The sequence below is a fragment of the Rattus norvegicus genome, chromosome 2 (assembly GCF_021556685.1).
Source record: "Rattus norvegicus strain SHRSP/BbbUtx chromosome 2, alternate assembly SHRSP_T2T, whole genome shotgun sequence".
Classification (NCBI taxonomy): Eukaryota; Metazoa; Chordata; class Mammalia; order Rodentia; family Muridae; genus Rattus; species Rattus norvegicus.
This window is the reverse complement of record NC_141535.1, coordinates 92438380-92457688: the sequence shown is the minus strand read 5'-3', so window position 1 is coordinate 92457688 and position 19309 is coordinate 92438380. Positions and strand designations below refer to the sequence as shown.

At 40.1% G+C, this 19309-nt stretch overlaps 1 long non-coding RNA gene across 1 annotated transcript in view; it reads left to right on the top strand.

The window, feature by feature from the left end:
* The window catches only part of LOC103691511 (uncharacterized), a 131590-nt gene that overhangs the window by 31454 nt on the left and 80827 nt on the right, over positions 1-19309 (top strand). The window lies entirely within an intron of this gene.

Here is a 19309-nt window from a genome sequence, read left to right as displayed (position 1 = left end):
GGTGGTGGCTCATGCTTTCAATCTCAGCATTCAGGCCGAGGCAGGGGGATCTCTGTGAGTCTGAGGACAACTAGGGCTCCATAGTGAGACCATGTTTCAAAAATCCAAACAAAACTCAAAGACAGACAGACAGACAGACACAGACACAGACACAGACACACACCACACACACACACACACACACACAGAGAGAGAGAGAGAGAGAGAGAGAGAGAGAGAGAGAGAGAGAGAGAGAGAGAGAAACACCCCAGACAAAACCCCAACAGACTCTCTTTTAGTCTCCTTCATTCTTAAGGTGGAGTCAGAGTAGGTACTACTGAGGCTAACCGATCATTGTTACTAACACATTCTCACAGTGCGAGATAGGAACACATGGTGGCATAGCATGAGCTTTACCATGTTTATCAGAGCATAGCAGGAAATTAGCAATAAAATAAATAAAACAATAAAATGTGCTGCTTTACATCTTTTGCATCTTTCTCATCAGCTCACAGGCTCTGCTCAAAATTCTTCATAACAGACATGGTCCCTGTAGATAAGGACTTTAGCAAACAAACTTTTATTTTTTTAAACAATACTGCAAAAATTAGATATATATTTACTCATTGTGTTAAAAGTGAGGACTTCTGGAACCAAGATACCATGCTAATTGTATGCACTCCCAAAGTCTAGACATCTGAAAGGATATTCAGTAAGACCTTCTGTAATGAGTGGACCTGGCTAACCCTGTACCAACACTCATTCTACACTTGTGTAATCCAGCCATCTTGTTCTTGCGACAGCTTTGGAAAAAAAAATCTCTCTTCATTATACCATAGAGGTTATCATGGTGTACATGCTGTGAACATGTTTATGCACAAGTTGAAGTTGTATCTTTGTCTATATTGAATTTTATCACTTTTCCCTTTTGGACAGTGGCAAGCACACACCCTTCACAGTTTAACATTTACTTTAAGAGTTTCTATACACGCTAGGCAGCTAGAGCCAGATTTTATATTGGTAGTTATACCAATATACATTGTAACAGAATGGCTAAATATTTGATAAAATAGTAATTGTTTCCTTTTCTTATTGGCTATTTCTTTATTTACGCTTCAAATGTTATTCCCTTTCTTGATTTCCTGTCCATAAGCCCCCTCTCCCCTTCTTCTATAAGGGTGTTCCCCTCCCCATCCCCCCCTACTGTCCCCACCTACATTCCCTTACACTGGGGGTCCAACCTTGGTTTCTTGTTCCATTGGTGCTCCTCTGCTACATATGCAGCCGGAGCCCAGGGTCAGTCCATGTATAGTGTTTGGGTAGAGGTTTCATCCTTGGGAGCTCTGGTTGTTGGTATTGTTGTTCTTATGGGGTTGCAAGCTCCTTCATCTCCTTCAATCCTTTATCTAATTCCTCCAACCGGGGTCCGTTCTCAGTTCAGTGGTTTGCTGAACTGTATTTGACGTGCTTTGGCTGTGTCTCTCGGGAGACATCTATATCCAATTCCTGTCAGCAGGCACTTCTTAGCTTCAGCAATCTTATCTAGTTTTGGTAGCTGTATATATATGGGCCACATGTGGGGCAGGCTCTGAATGGCCGTTCCTTCAGTCTCTGCTCCAAACTTTGCCTCCCTATCCCATCCTATGAATATTTTTGTTCCCCCTTTTAAGAAGGACTGAAGCATCCACATTTTGGTCATCCTTCTTGAACTTCATGTGGTCTATGGATTGCATCTACGGTAATTTGAGCTTTTGGGCTAATATCCACTTATCAGTGAGTGCATATCATGTGTGTTTTTCTGTGATTGGGTTACCTCACTTGGAGTGATATTTTCTAGTTCATTCCACTCGCTTATGAATTTCATGAAGTCATTGTTTTTGATAGCTGATTAGTACTTCATGGTGTAGATGTACAACATTTTTTGAATCCATTACTCTGTTGAAGGGCATCTGGGTTCTTTCCAGCTTCTGGCTATTATAAATAAGGCTGCTATGAAAATAATGGAGCATGTGTCTTTGTTATATGTTGGGGCATCTTTTGGGTATATGCCCAGGAGAGGTATAGCTGGGTCCTCAGGTAGTGCAATGTCAAATTTTCTGAGGAACCTCCAGACTGCTTTCCAGAGTGGTTATACCAGTTTGCAATCCCACCAATAATGGAGGAGTGTTCCTCTTTTTCCACATCCTCGCCATCATCTGCTGTCACTGGAGTTTTTGATCTTAGCCATTCTGACTGGTATGAGGTGGAATCTCAGGGTTGTTTTGATTTGCATTTCTCTGATGACTAAGGATGTAAACATTTTTTTAGGTACGTCTCAGCCATTTGATATTCCTCAGCTGAGAATTCTTTGTTTATCTCTGTACCCCATTTTACAAGGGTGATAGTTATGTATATATATATATGTTATTACTAAGAAAATTTTTTTATTACTTTTTTAAATTAACATAAGTATTTCTTATTTACATTTCGAGTATTATTCCCTTTCCCGGTTTCTGGGCCAACATTCCCCTAACCCCTCCCCCTCCCCTTCTTTATGGGTGTTCCCCTCCCCATCCTCCCCCAATTGCCGCCCTCCCCCCAACAGTCAAGTTCACTGGGGGTTCAGTCTTAGCAGGACCAAGGGCTTCCCCTTCCACTGGTGCTCTTACTAGGATATTCATTGCTACCTATGAGGTCAGAGTCCAGGGTCAGTCCATGTATAGTCTTTAGGTAGTGGCTTAGTCCCTGGAAGCTCTGGTTGCTTGACATTGTTGTACTTTTGGGGTCTCGAGCCCCTTCAAGCTCTTCCAGTTCTTTCTCTGATTCCTTCAACGGGGGTCCTATTCTCAGTTCAGTGGTTTGCTGCTGGCATTCGCCTCTGTATTTGCTGTATTCTGGCTGTGTCTCTCAGGAGAGATCTACGTCCGGCTCCTGTCTGCCTGCACTTCTTTGCTTCATCCATCTTGTTTAATTGGATGGCTGTTTATGTATGTGCCACATGTGGGGCAGGCTCTGAATGGGTGTTCCTTCTGTTTCTGTTTTAATCTTTGCCTGTCTATTCCCTGCCAAGGGTATTCTTGTCCCCCTTTTAAAGAAGGAGTGAAGAATTCACATTTTGATCATCTGTCTTGAGTTTCATTTGTTCTAGGCATCTAGGGTAATTCAAGCATTTGGGCTAATAGCCACTTATCAATGAATGCATACCATGTGTGATTTTCTGTGATTGGGTTACCTCACTCAGGATGATATTTTCCAGTTCCAACCATTTGTCTACGAATTTCATAAAGGCATTGTTTTTGATAGCTGAGTAATATTCCATTGTGTAGATGTACCACATTTTCTGTATCCATTCCTCTGTTGAAGGGCATCTGGGTTCTTTCCAGCTTCTGGCTCTTATAAATAAGGCTGCTATGGACATAGTGGAGCACGTGTCTTTTTTATATGTTGGGGCATCTTTTGGGTATATACCCAAGAGAGGTATAGCTGGATCCTTAGGCAGTTCAATGTCCAATTTTCTGAGGAACCTCCAGAACCCCATTTTTAATAGGGTTATTTGTCTCCCTGCGGTCTAACTTCTTGAGTTCTTTGTATATTTTGGATATAAAGCCTCTATCTGTTGTAGGATTGGTAAAGATCTTTTCCCAATCTGTTGGTTGCCGTTTTGTCCTAACCACAGTGTCCTTTGCCTTACAGAAGCTTTGCAGTTTTATGAGATCCCATTTGTCGATTCTTGATCTTAGAGCATAAGCCATTGGTGTTTTGTTCAGGAAATTTTTTCCAGTGCCCATGTGTTCCAGATGCTTCCCTAGTTTTTCTTCTATTAGTTTGAGTGTATCTGGTTTGATGTGGAGGTCCTTGATCCACATGGACTTAAGCTTTGTACAGGGTGATAAGCATGGATCGATCTGCATTCTTCTACATGTTGACCTCCAGTTGAACCAGCACCATTTGCTGAAAATGCTATCTTTTTTCCATTTGATGGTTTTGGCTCCTTTGTCAAAAATCAAATGCCCATAGTTGTGTGGGTTCATTTCTGGTTCTTCAATTCTATTCCATTGGTCTATCTGTCTTCTCTGTACCAACACCATGCAGTTTTTATCACTATTGCTCTGTAATACTGCTTGAGTTCAGGGATAGTGATTCCCCCTGAAGTCCTTTTATTGTTGAGGATAGTTTTAGCTATTCCAGATGAATTTGCAAATTGTTCTGTCTAACTCTTTGAAGAATTGGATTGGTATTTTGATGGGGATTGCATTGAATCTGTAGATCGCTTTTGGTAAAATAGCCATTTTTACTATATTAATCCTGCCAATCCATGAGCATGGGAGATCTTTCCATCTCCTGAGGTCTTCTTCAATTTCTTTCTTCAGAGTCTTGAAGTTCTTATTGTACAGATCTTTTACTTGCTTGGTTACAGTTACACCGAGGTACTTTATATTATTTGGATCTATAATGAAGGGTGTCGTTTCCCTAATTTCTTTCTCGGCTTGTTTCTCTTTTGTGTAGAGGAAGGCTACTGATTTATTTGAGTTAATTTTATACCCAGCCACTTTGCTGAAGTTGTTTATCAGCTTTAGTAGTTCTCTGGTGGAACTTTTGGGATCACTTAAATATACTATCATATCATCTGCAAACAATGATATTTTGACTTCTTCTTTTCCAATCTGTATCCCCTTGATCTCCTTTTGTTGTCTGATTGCTCTGGCTAGACCTTCAAGAACTATATTGAATAAGTAGGGAGAGAGTGGGCAGCCTTGTGTAGTCCCTGATTTTAGTGGGATTGCTTCAAGTTTCTCTCCATTTAGTTTAATGTTAGCAACTGGTTTGCTGTATATGGCTTTTACTATGTTTAGGTATGGGCCTTGAATTCCTATTCTTTCCAGGACTTTTATCATGAAGGGGTGTTGAATTTTGTCAAATGCTTTCTCAGCATCTAATGAAATGATCATGTGGTTTTGTTCTTTCAGTTTGTCTATATAATGGATCACGTTGATGGTTTTCCGTATATTAAACCATCCCTGCATGCCTGGGATGAAGCCTACTTGATCATGGTGGATGATTGTTTTGATGTGCTCTTGGATTCGGTTTGCCAGAATTTTATTGAGTATTTGTGCGTCGATATTCATAAGGGAAATTGGTCTGAAGTTCTCTTTCTTTGTTGGGTCTTTCTGTAGTTTAGGTATAAGAGTGATTGTGGCTTCATAGAAGGAATTCGGTAGTCATCCATCCGTTTCAATTTTGTGGAATAGTTTGGATAATATTGGTATGAGGTCTTCTATGAAGGTTTGATAGAATTCTGCACTAAACCTGTCTGGACCTGGGCTCTTTTTGGTTGGGAGACCTTTAATGACTGCTTCTATTTCCTTAGGAGTTATGGGGTTGTTTAACTGGTTTATCTGTTCCTGATTTAACTTCGGTACCTGGTATCTGTCTAGGAAATTGACCATTTCCTGCATATTTTCAATTTTTGTTGAATATAGGTTTTTATAGTAAGATCTGATGATTTTTTTGAATTTCCTCTGAATCTGTAGTTATATCTCCCTTTTCATTTCTGATTTTGTTAATTTGGACACACTCTCTGTGTCCTCTCGTTAGTCTGGCTAAGGGTTTATCTATCTTGATGATTTTCTCAAAGAACCAACTTTTGGTTCTGTTGATTCTTTCTATGGACCTTTTTGTTTCTACTTGGCTGATTTCAGCTCTGAGTTTGATTATTTCCTGCCCTCTAGTCATCCTGGGTGTATTTGCTACTTTTTGTTCTAGAGCTTTTAGGTGTGCTGTTAAGCTGTTGACATATGCTCTCTCCTGTTTCTTTCTGCAGGCACTCATAGCTATGAGTTTTCCTCTTAGCACAGCTTTCATTGTGTCCCATAAATTTGGGTATGTTGTACCTTCATTTTCATTACATTCTAAGAAGTCTTTAATTTCTTTCTTTATTTCTTCCTTGACCAGGTTATCATTGAGTAGAGCATTGTTCAATTTCCACGTATATGTGGGCATTCTTCCCTTATTGTTATTGAAGACCAGCTTTAGGCCGTGGTGGTCTGATAGCACGCATGGGATTATTTCTATCTTTCTGTACCTGTTGAGGCCCGTTTTTTGACCAATTATATGGTCAATTTTGGAGAAAGTACCATGAGGAGCTGAGAAGAATATATGTCCTTTTGCTTTAGGATAGAATGTTCTATAAATATCTGTTAAGTCCATTTGGTTCATGACTTCTCTTAGTCTGTCTACGTCTCTGTTTAATTTCTGTTTCCATGATCTGTCCATTGATGAGAGTGGGGTGTTGAAATCTCCTACTATTATTGTGTGAGGTGCGATGTGTGTTTTGAGCTTTAGTAAGGTTTCTTTTATGTATGTAGGTGCCCTTGTATTTGGGGTATAGATATTTAGGATTGAGAGTTCATCTTGGTGGATTTTTCCTTTGATGAATATGAAGTGTCCTTCCTTTTTTGATGACTTTTAGTTGAAAATTGGTTTTATTTGATATTATAATGGCTACTCCAGCTTGCTTCTCCTGACCATTTGCTTAGAAGGTTTTTTTTTCCAGCCTTTTACTCTGAGGTAGTGTCTGTCTTTGTCTCTGAGGTGTGTCTCCTGTAGGCAACAGAATGCAGGGTCCTCATTGCGTATCCAGTTTGTTAATCTATCTATGTCTTTTTATTGGGGAGTTGAGACCATTAATGTTGAGAGATATTAAGGAATAGTGATTATTGCTTCCCGTTATATTCATATTTGGATGTGAGGTTATGTTTTTGTGCTTTTCTTCTCTTTGTTTTGTTGCCAAGACGATTAGTTTCTTGCTTTTTCTAGGGTGTAGCTTGCCTCCTTAGGTTGGGCTTTACCATTGATTAGCCTTTGTAGCACTGGATTTGTTGAAAGATATTGTTTAAATTTGTTTTTATCATGGAATATCTTGGTTTCTCCATCAATGTTAATTGAGAGTTTTGCAGGATACAGTAACCTGGGTTGGCATTTGTGCTCTCTTAGGGTCTGTATGACATCTGCCCAGGATCTTCTGGCTTTCATAGTCTCTGGCGAGAAATCTGGTGTGATTCTGATAGATCTGCCTTTATATGTTACTTGACCTTTTTCCCTTACTGCTTTTAATATTCTTTCTTTATTTTGTTCATTTGGTGTTTTGACTATTATGTGTCGGGAGGTGTTTCTTTTCTGGTCCAATCTATTTGGAGTTCAGTAGGCTTCTTGTATGCTTATGGGTATCTCTTTTTTTAGGTGAGGGAAGTTTTCTTGTATGATTTTGTTGAAGATATTTGCTGGTCCTTTGAGCTGGGAGTTTTCACTCTCTTCTATACCTATTGTCCTTAGGTTTGATCTTCTCATTGTGTCCTGGATTTCCGGTATGTTTTGGACCAGTAGCTTTTTCCACTTTACATTGTCTTTGACAGTTGAGTCGATGATTTCTATAGAATCTTCTGCTCCTGAGATTCTCTCTTCTATCTCTTGTATTCTGTTGGTGAAGCTTGTATCTACGGCTCCTTGTCTCTTTCTTTGGTTTTCTATATCCAGGTTTGTTTCCATGTGTTCTTTCTTGATTGCTTCTATTTCCATTTTTAATTCCTTCAACTGTTTGATTGTGTTTTCCTGGAATTCTTTCAGGGATTTTTGTGATTCCTTTCTGTAGGCTTCTACTTGTTTATTTATGTTTTCCTGTGTTTCTGTAAGGGAGTTCTTCACGTCTTTCTTGAAGTCCTCCAGCATCATGATCAAATATGATTTTGAAACTAGATCTTGCTTTTCTGGTGTGTTTGGATATTCCGTGTTTGTTTTGATGGGAGAATTGGGCTCCGATGGTGCCATGTAGTCTTGGTTTCTGTTGCTTGGGTTCCTGCGCTTGCCTCTCGCCATCAGATTATCTCTAGTGTTACTTTGTTCTGCTATTTCTGACAGTGGCTAGACTGTCCTATAAGCCTGTGTGTCAGGAGTGCTGTAGACCTGTTTTCCTCTCTTTCAGTCAGTTATGGGAACAGAGTGTTCTGCTTTCGGGCGTGTAGTTTTTCCTCTCTACAGGTCTTCAGCTGTTCCTGTGGGCCTGTGTCTTTAGTTCACTAGGCAGGTCGTTTGGAGCAGGAAGGTGGTGAGCTCTCTCTCCCACGGGGTTTGGGAGCAGTGAGCTTGAGGCAGGGAGCTGGAGATTGGGACTCCTGCTAACAACCAGAAGTGTCCGGTCCTAGACGAATTTTGCCTCTGTGTGTCCTGAGGCCACCAGCCAGGTCGCTTGCAGCAGAAAAGTTGGTCTTACCTGTGGTCCAGACGCTCAAGTTTGCTTGTGGGGTGTTGCTTATGTGAGCTCTGTGGGGGTAGCAACCAGGAAGATCTGCGCTGCCCTCTCCGGGAGCCCCTGTGCACCAGAGTCCCAGATGGCGTTTGGTGTTTTCCTCTGGAGTCAGAGATGTGGGTAGAGTGTAGTCTCTTCTGGTTTCCCAGGCGCGTCTGCCTCTCTGAAGGTTTAGCTCTCCCTCCCATGGGATTTGGGTGCAGAGAACTGTTTATTCGGTCTGTTCCTTCAGGTTCTGGCGGTGTCTCAGGCACAGGGGTCTTGCCGCTTTTGGGCCCTCCCCCACGGGAGCCCAGAGGCCTTATACAGTTTCCTCTTGGGCCAGGGATGTGGGCAGGGGTGGGCAGTGTTGGTGGTCTCTTCTGCTCTGCAGTCTCAGGAGTGCCCACCTGTCCGGGCGGTGAGCTCTCTCTCCCACGGGGTTTGTGAGCAGTGAGCTGGAGGCAGGTAGCACGAGATTGGGACTTCCACTATAAACGATAGTTTATATTTTTGATAATGGTATTATATCATTAGAGCTGAATCCTAAAACTCTTTCAAATCATTTGGTCAAATACTCTGCATGTCTTCAGAGGATCCATGTGTAGTGGCTTATTATCAGTCTTATGATATGCCCCTTTTGCAAATCATGACCTTCACTTGGCTAAGCTCAATTGGTGTTGCCCATATGTGTGCATGGGTGTGTAGCCATCTTCTGGGGCTTGAGTGAACAACCAACACCATGTTCCCAAAGAACGGTTACACTTTCAATAGAGAAATGCCACTGATGTGTCAAATGAAAATGTAGCTTGGCCCGCTTTCTGTTCTGCTTTTATTCTCCAGGTGAATCCCACGGGAACAGGAGTTAGGTACCATATAGTACATGGCAGCAGGCAGGTGGAGAACAGAGTGGGAGGAACCCGCAGGAAGGAAATAGCTCATGCATTCAAGTTTAACGAGAAACAGGGAGGGAATAGAGTCCACAATCAATTTCTCTTGCTCTTGTGGCAGAAAATGTTAAAGAAATCCATTTTTTAAACTTAATTTCCTGCTCAGTGGAAGCTAGAGGGGTTCTGAGTACTTGGTAGAATTGGGTTTTAAAGTCACAACATGTTTGATCTCTTCTTGAATGTGTGTAGATCCTTCAGGGGCCTTAGCTGTATTAACCTAATGCCAAATGATTTGTGGGCTACACTTCTTAGAAAGAGTCCAAATGATGAACTGGGAAAAATAGATGACTGCAGCTTCTGGCCTAACTTATTTTGAAACCAGTCTGTCTCTGGAGCAATTCTAGAAGGCAATAGGTCAGGAAGCCAGAGCCAGGATCAAGTAGAATCAAATGTTTCTCCTAAAGAGTATAGCACTAACACCGTGGGGTCTAAAGGAGAATATTCAGTCTTGGGTTAGTCTTTTAAAATGCTCATGGGTTTATGCTGGCCCTTCCTGAAGTCCTAAACTCAGTGGGAGCAAACAAGGAAAGGTTAAGTTTTGCATCAGACATGTGACAGGGAATTCACCTGAAGCTGGCTTCTTTTGCAGATTGTGGCATTTGAAACCCAAGTTTAGAGGCTGTTAGTGGTTGGAAGCTTCAGGAAGCAGACTTCATTTAAGAAGGCTTTTGGCATTCAATATCCAAAGACTCGCGTCTTTGCATTCCTCCTTTGCACTGTCTATGCCTGATACCACTCATGTGAAAACAGAAGCTTAAGACACAGCAACAGAACAGGCTCTGTCTCTTCATGCCTGATAAGCCTCCATGTAAAATGATTGCTAATTGGCCTTGGATCTTTCTCTCAGATATAGTTGCTTAGGAAGCTATACCTGGGTGAACTCAAATTCAGAAGCTAAGTCCTGAATCCTGAGTCTGCCTCAGTATGCTTTAGACAGGCTTTTTGGTGACACTCACACTCTTTGTTCTTACAGCTGGCTTGATGTAGTCCTGGTGTATGTACATGATGCTGTCCACAGTAAGAGCTGCTGAAATCTGAGGACATGAACATGAAATAAATACCACAAAGTCTTCCCAAAGAGTTCTATAGAACAAAAACAAGAACAGCATCACCATTGCCAGTGTCTAGATAGCCATATGTAAATTTCTATACATGGATAAAGTGAGAGCTGACGTTACATGTTGTATGTGCCCAGGAAGCCTCAGTTTTTACAAATGCATGTTAGTGCATTAACTTGTACTTCTAGTTTGTACTTAGAGGTCCTCATGCTAGGTATATTATCAGACACGCTGTCATATACCATTGTTAGAAGTAATTATGAGTTTCCTTGTCCTCCATAGGCTCAATCTTATATCCTGGCCTTGAATGATCCAAAACAAATATCTTGAGGGAATTTTGTCCCCCAAAACAGAAGGAGTTGGTTGTTCATGCCCAGTTTGTGCTGTAGCAGTCACAGGCACAATTGCTCTTCAGTTCATGTTCCCTAAGAGCCCCTTCTGGGTAGTGACTGAGTACCAATAATACCTGGGTTGCTGGTCAGTTTCTGAAGACTGTTTGCTGACCTTTCTACTCTGACGGGAAGGTAGCTATCCTGGGACTTGGAAACCCAGGAACCACACAGTTCTGAGGGGAGAAGGCATCCCAGTTGAAGGGTATCCTGGAGACATGGAAAAAACTACCAATCCCTGAAGCACTCTGTGCTCAGGACTTGAAATCTCACCAGTTCCTCAACAAAGGAAGGTAGCTCCCAGGGGAGGGAATCCCCTGCTGAGCTGAAGTGCTCAGGAGCCCCTTCTCTTCCCTTCTTTTCTTCTCCTTTTCTCTTCATTGCTTCTTGTTTTCTTCCAATGAGAGAGCCACACCAGGCAGCAAATCTCAGAAAAGAGAGTTATTGGAGGATCTAGGGTGTGGAGGGACAAATCCAGTCATGGCTGCCTAGGCTCCTCAGAAGGAGCAGACTGCTGGAAATTGGACAAGGTGCAGGATATATATATATATATATATATATATATATATATATATACACACACATGGTCTATATATATATGGTATGTATGTATATATATGATATATATATGGTATATGTGTATGTATAAGTGTATGTATATATGTGGAGATATATATATATATATATATATATATATATATGTATGTTTGTGGGGTGTGGTGCTGCAGCTTCCGAGAGTGGAGATTTCCAGGGTAAGGACTGGTGAGATTTCAAGTCCTGAGCATGGAGTAGTTCAGGGATTGGTAGTTTTTCTTAGCTCAGGTATTGGTGGGTTTCTGTGGTAAATTCAGTGATTGGTGGGATTTCTGTAGGAAGTTCAGGGATTGGTGGATTTTTCTATTCAGGAATCGGCTTCTCTTCAGACTTTTCACCAAAATTAGCATAATCTGGGGAGGGTCCTGTTGAAGGACTGGAGATGACCTCTGTTAAGGTTATAATAGTTGGGAAGGTCTGGAGGGACCTGGCTGCTGGAGCTCCTCAGGCAGGAGCCCTGCATTGAGAAATTAGAAAGTTTAAGAGGTTTACAAAGTGTACAAAGGGGATCCACAGCAGGGAAAGTCTTTTCTGCCACTTGAGTGGCGTGAATATCTAACATTGTTTCCACAGGCAGCTTTGGATGTTGATTTCCATTGGTTTTGTAAAACCTCTGCTGGAATGATTTCTCTTACCCAGTTCTCAAAGAGAACTGGACTCTCAAAGTTTTCTTTTTCAGTTGTGTTTTCCTATGTACACCTTTTATGTCTAACTCATCTCTACGTTGCTCTCAGGGAGCTCCGAGCTAGTGGTTACTCTAGAGTCATCAGATTGTTAGATTCTGCCCCTCTCTCCTCGGACGAAGTAAGGAGAAAATACGCAAGTGTGCGATGCACCATGAAGGCTAGCAACTCAGTTAACAAACAATGATTTTGTCTGCTCTGTGATTTCATTGGGAGAAGCTGGCCTATTTGTATGAATTAGCTTTTCACCAGTGTGACATAATCCTTACGGAACAACTTAAAAAGGGCGATTAAATCAGGCTCACAGTATCATGGTAGGGAGGGGGAGCAGCTCTGTCCACTCATGGCAGACCCAAAGTGGCACAATGGGAAGGCCAGAGCCTGCTCAGCTCTCCCTCTCCCTCTTCTTCCCCCTCCCTTCCCCCCCCCTCCTCCTATCCCTCTCCTTCTCACCCTCTCTCTTCCTCTCTCCACTTTTATTATTTTGAGCTTTCAGCTCATGGGATGATGTTACCCACATTCAGGGTGGTTCCCCTCTCAGTTGATCCCCTTTGCAACACCTCACAGACACACCTAGTAGACACACCTTAATTTCTAGATGACTTTAAATCTAGTCAAGTTAAAATCTAATCACATGACCGTTGGCTTACTTTAAATACATTTACACTATATATACATACATATATATACATATATATATATGTATATATATTTGCAAAATTGCCAGTGATTGAATGTTGAACAGGCCTTTGATATGGGCTCCATTTAGTCAGGAGAATATACATCTGAGTGTTTAGACAGTGAAATAAACTGACACCAACTATTAGAGCTTTAAAATTTCAAATGATTGCTACTGTATCTTAGAAATGCTATGGCCTCCCAATTACTGCTCTCAGTGCATTTATACTAGTTTATTAAAGTTGTCAGAAGCCATGCAGGCACTGAACTTAGCATGTCTGATTTACTCCTTCCTTATGGTGCACCGTCATTTGATTTCACAGAAGGCCTTCTTAGAGATGTCTAGGACCTCTGACCTCCACTCCATCCCTTCTGACACCACTCCTGTCATCTCATGTAACCTGTTCCCATCATCTCAGCCTCAAATCTTCTCTTCACTCCTCCTCATGACTTCTATTGATTCATTTTATGACTTATAAATCACAGTACGTTAGACCTTTTCTCAGGAACTGCTTCCCATTATCTATCTGTAAAATGAGCTAATACTGTGATGATATAAAAGAGCCTTTACGGTGACTCATACTGATAGACTCCCTCACTCATGTCTTATGTCCCAGGCACACTGAGGGAGGAGCTTATTTCACTCGCTGCCTGTTTCGTTTCTTATTTAGGCTATGGGTACTTTCCAACATTCTGAGTTTTTTTCTCTTTCTTATTTTCTCCTCACTTTCTCTAATATTCTGTTAAGTCTGGCTCAAAATAATATCCTCTCAAAGAGCTTTCAGAACATTCTCAGGAAGAATTAGCCATTCTAATATTTACCCTTAAAATCTCCTGTGTGGATGTATTATAGCACTCTTTGATTATACTTAATCATTTCTATGCATCTCTGCTCTTGTGAACACCAAGGAGAGAAGCCGACCTATGTTGTTGCATGAGTTCAAGAAAAATTCTAAGATTTTGTAAATTCTCAGTTTCTGATGCTTATGCTTTATCCACGGAGCCATCTCCCTAGCCCTGCAATTTAAAATTCAATATCATAAAATGTTTGCTTTTCAGCTATTAGCCATGGACCTTTAATATGCAAAAATACTTAAGTGACTTGATCACACACAAGTGTCTCTTACATCACAGCTACAAAGAAAAGTTTTAATTTTAAATGATTCCAAAAGTGACTGAATACCTTTTATGGGTTATATTTAGTTGTTCTTTCTTTTTTGTTTTAAGAAAGCATCCTAAACATAGTCCAGCATGCCCCAGATTTAAACTTCATGGAGAAAATATTAAACACAAGTGTATAGCCAATTAAGGATATGTCTGTGCATTATAAATGAAGCATTGATACTGGGTACAGATGCCTTTAATAGCTTTGTTTTTATATGAGTGAAAGGAGAAGACATATTATATTTCTGGGCCATGATTTCTTCAGTTGGAGAATAAAAGCCTCGGAATGGGTTTACTCATTGATTCAAGAAATGCTGTCCACTTGCTGGAAATACAAAGATGAGGAACACAGAGAGAGTTCTTGTCTTCTAGTGACTTAATAGATATAAGGGAAATTTAAACTACTTTCTCTTTAAGGTCTCATAAATTAAAAAAAAGTGTTCATGTTTATTTTTGAACATATTCAAAAGCAATTGTTGATGAAGTTTATTGTATTATAATTCTCATTGAAAAACTAGTTTTGTGATAAATGTGTTTTTTTGGTTTTGTAGTAATTGTTTCTTCACTAGAGGGGAACTGACTTGGTGTCTAGGGCTTGAATAATCTGGAGGTATATGGATTTGGCTGTTCAGTTCATAACCAGGTGTGATCAGTAGAACACCTATGTATGTGCTTTACATATGGCCTGCTTCTTAGAACACGACGTCTCAGGAGAGCTGTGCTAGATGGTCTCACAACAGAAATCTCTCTATGTATCCACGCCTTATATGACAACTCAGTATTCTTGAAGAATGGTCCAGTGTGCCAGATGGGGGCTGTATTGCTCTTTATCACACCTTTGGAAATTATTTTTTCACTGTGCCCTATATTAGAGCAACTATGAGACCATCTAGAGTTAGGCATTCTTTAAATATGTGTAGTTTCATATTTTTATATATCTGCTACTAAAAATTAAACTAATTTTGAGTAGCAAGCTGACTGGTGTTGGGTGGTGGCAAGGCCATGCTGTACAAGAGTGAGTGAAATAAAATATGGTGTTCTAGTAATCTTCAAAAAGTACAAAGATCTTAGAGCATTCTTAACGCAAAGGTAATGCTGTAAGAGGGGAGTGGTCAAATAAAGTGACTATGTATAGGTGATACTTGTAGCAAAGTTTAAATTTTCCTGCTAATCAGTCCAGCATAGTTCAATGGAAATGGTTTTTCCTTTTCATGTAATGGTGGTGGAGTGTTTTGGTTTACAATCACACTGTAGGCTTAATTGGTATGCTTAGCTGACACTGTATTTTCTTCCAATGATATATTAGTTGTTGTACCTAATCTCAGTCATAGCTGCCTAACAACAGGAGTTTCCACTGGATCTGTAGCTACAATAGCTTTTAATAATTACTTGTTTCTTGTGATCTAAAAGGTCCTTTATCTTGAACATTTTCCAAATGCCTTTAAGATCACACCTCCTCAGATTGTAAGCTCACCTCCCTCGGGTGTCATTTCTCTTTGCTTTAGAGGCCCCACAAGTGATTATTCCTCCTATGTCCTCTTCCCACAGTCCTAGGTAGACCTTGTGTTTCTCAACTTGTCTATTTATTAAATTAGACTTCCTCATTGCTTGTTTCACTTGCTAAAAATTATTATAAACTATAGTAACAGACACATATACTTAAATTGAGAACATCTATGATTAATACAGAATAATATAAGAGCATTATGCAAAACCATTTAATCATAAAGTTTTGGGATAGAGTAGAGGACATCAATCAAGTCACTGATGAACATTCTCAGAAAGTTGAGAGAGCCAAAGACAAGCTAGTGAGGAAGGAGAGTCTAGGGACTGTCTACCTCTCTATTGTCATGGAAATTAAAGGAATTTCAGGAGGATTTTTTAAAGCAGAACCAATCATAGTTTCCATCTGCCTTTTCCTGGCAGCATTTACAAGCTTTAATTTTAATATTAGCAAAATTATTCCTGTAAGCTCATAAATGCATGTAAATAGAACACATCTAATGTATTTAGCTATTGCTATAATTTCTAAAAAAGACAAAAATTCAAGGAAGGCAATCATGACCTGAAGCTATAACCTCATTCTGGTTAGAACAGCTATATTTTAAAAGGGAGAAAACAAATGCCAAGGGAGAGAAACTCATGAGCTGTAACTCATGAGATGTTACGGCCATTTTGAAAACACTATGGATGGTCATCAAAAACTAAGGATAACAAGAAACTACAAACAAAGCTATCGTATAATTCAGTTATTCCATTACTGGGTTTCATCTCAAAGAAATAAAATTGCTACAGCCACAGTTTCATTCACTTCTATGTTTGCTGTAGCACTATTCATAATAACAAAGTATGGAGCAGACAGAAGCATCCATTGATGGATGGGTGGGTAACGACTACATATACACAGTGGGATATTAAGCCATAAAACAGAATGAAATTCTGTCACTCATGGGAACATGGGTAGAACTGGGTAGTATTAAGTAATAAATCAGTCATAGAAAGATAAATAGTATTTCCCTGCTTATATGTGGAAACTAAAGGAATTGATTTCATAGACTACAGATAGCTAGTTTGGATGGAATTTGGATTGTTCCCCAAGAACACACAGGTTGGTCCAGGCTCATGGTGAGAGGATTTGGATTGTAAAGATAATACCTTTATAAATGGATTAATCAGTTGCTGATTGAAAGCTGAAAGGGCTCTAAGAAGAACACCTATTAGAGAAAGTTGGCCACTGCAGGTGTGCCTTTGAAAGGTGAGCATTGTTGCAGACTTTTTTTTCATATCTGCTACTTGCCTGTCATGTGAGCATCCTATGCAACCACCTCCTATCACTGTCATAGAGTTTAGGAGGGGAGGTTAGAGGAAGGACAGATAATGAACAGCAAAACATAGTTAGAAAGAGGAGAAGGTGCTGATGTTCTACCACAGAGTAGGGTGAAGGTAGCTCGCAGAAGTTTGTTATAGATTTGATAGAGACTAGAGGGAGGAGCTTACAGATATTTAGCTTGGAGAAATTATGTTTAAGGAGAGAGAAATGAAAATTCCTAGTTATCTTTACTTCACCATTTCCTGATGTGTGTATCTCAAAATATCATTCAAAATACTACACATCATCACACATTTATTTGTCAATAAAAAGAGCCTCCTGGTTTCTTATTTTATATCCAGGGGTATATATATATATATATATATATATATATATATATATATATATATATATATATATATATATACTCTCCATTACACATAGACACATCCATAACCAATCTACATAGTTATAAATTATGTTTCAATGATGTAGAATGGGCTTCAGCTCAAAGACTTGCTGAGACCTAATTTCACATATTAGAGAAAGCTAATTCTCCTTTGTTGGCCTTTAGTTTCCTTGTACTAAATTATAGAAATGTGTTAGGTAAAATGACTTCAAAGTTTTGTCTAGTATTCACAAATTATTAGCTTTTATTAACTTAAAGAGAAAATAAAGAGTAATAAGGAATCTACAATTTAATTTTGTATAAAACGATTCTCATGAATATCTACTTTCTACCTGGCCACACACTGACATTCACAAAGAACTTATTTTAGGAAGTTTTGACTGCTTCTTATTCATATGACCTTAAATAGATTTTGAGAATCTTTATGCAATTATTGAGGCAGTTTTCATTATGAAGGTAGAAAAAGTTCCAGAACAGCAACAGTTCTCAGAATGAATTTGGAAATACCACATATGAACACATTGAAATTAAATTATCCCCGAACTCCAGATATAAAGCATAATTTACTTTTACTGTTAGATTCAAATGCTTCATTTCTATTCACATTGAGGAACAGAAAAACAAACTCATGGAGATTAAGATTACCTTGAGAAGAAAATCGTCATCTCAGTGCGAATAACAAGAATATAGTGGGATGCATACAATATACTACAGTCATTTTAGGGAAAGGTAGCTCAATAGGGAAGCTCTTTCTTTTTTTTTTTTATTATTAACTTGAGTATTTCTTATATACATTTCGAGTGTTATTCCCTTTCCCGGTTTCCGGGCAAACATCCCCCTCCCCCCTCCCCTTCCTTATGGGTGTTCCCCTCCCAACCCCCCCCCCCATTGCCGCCCTCCCCCCATAGACTAGTTCACTGGGGGTTCAGTCTTAGCAGGACCCAGGGCTTCCCCTTCCACTGGTGCTCTTACTAGGATATTCATTGCTACCTATGGGGTCAGAGTCCAGGGTCAGTCCATGTATAGTCTTTAGGTAGTGGCTTAGTCCCTGGAAGCTCTGGTTGCTTGGCACTGTTGTACTTTTGGGGTCTCGAGCCCCTTCAAGCTCTTCCAGTTCTTTCTCTGATTCCTTCAACGGGGGTCCTATTCTCAGTTCAGTGGTTTGCTGCTGGCATTCGCCTCTGTATTTGCTGTATTCTGGCTGTGTCTCTCAGGAGCGATCTACATCCGGCTCCTGTCGGTCTGCACTTCTTTGCTTCATCCATCTTGTCTAATTGGGTGGCTGTATATGTATGGGCCACATGTGGGGCAGGCTCTGAATGGGTGTTCCTTCAGTCTCTGTTTTAATCTTTGCCTCTCCCTTCCCTGCCAAGGGTATTCTTTTTCCTCATTTAAAGAAGGAGTGAAGCATTCACATTTTGATCATCCGTCTTGAGTTTCGTTTGTTCTAGGCATTTAGGGTAATTCAAGCATTTGGGCTAATAGCCACTTATCAGTGAGTGCATACCATGTATGTCTTTCTGTGATTGGGTTAGCTCACTCAGGATGATATTTTCCAGTTCCAACCATTTGCCTACGAATTTCATAAACTCGTTGTTTTTGATAGCTGAGTAATATTCCATTGTGTAGATGTACCACATTTTCTGTATCCATTCCTCCGTTGAAGGGCATCTGGGTTCTTTCCAGTTTCTGGCTATTATAAATAAGGCTGCGATGAACATAGTGGAGCACGTGTCTCTTTTATATGTTGAGGCATCTTTTGGGTATATGCCCAAGAGAGGTATAGCTGGATCCTCAGGCAGTTCAATGTCCAATTTTCTGAGGAACCTCCAGACTGATTTCCAGAATGGTTTTACCAGTCTGCAATCCCACCAACAATGGAGGAGTGTTCCTCTTTCTCCACATCCTCGCCAGCATCTGCTGTCACCTGAGTTTTTGATCTTAGCCAATCGCACTGGTGTGAGGTGAAATCTCAGGGTTGTTTTGATTTGCATTTCCCTTATGACTAAAGATGTTGAACATTTCTCAGCCATTCGGCATTCCTCAGCTGTGAATTCTTTGTTTAGCTCTGAACCCCATTTTTTAATAGGGTTATTTGTTTCCCTGTGGTCTAACTTCTTGAGTTCTTTGTATATTTTGGATATAAGGCCTCTATCTGTTGTAGGATTGGTAAAGATCTTTTCCCAATCTGTTGGTTGCCGTTTTGTCCTAACCACAGTGTCCTTTGCCTTACAGAAGCTTTGCAGTTTTATGAGATCCCATTTGTCGATTCTTGATCTTAGAGCATAAGCCATTGGTGTTTTGTTCAGGAAATTTTTTCCAGTGCCCATGTGTTC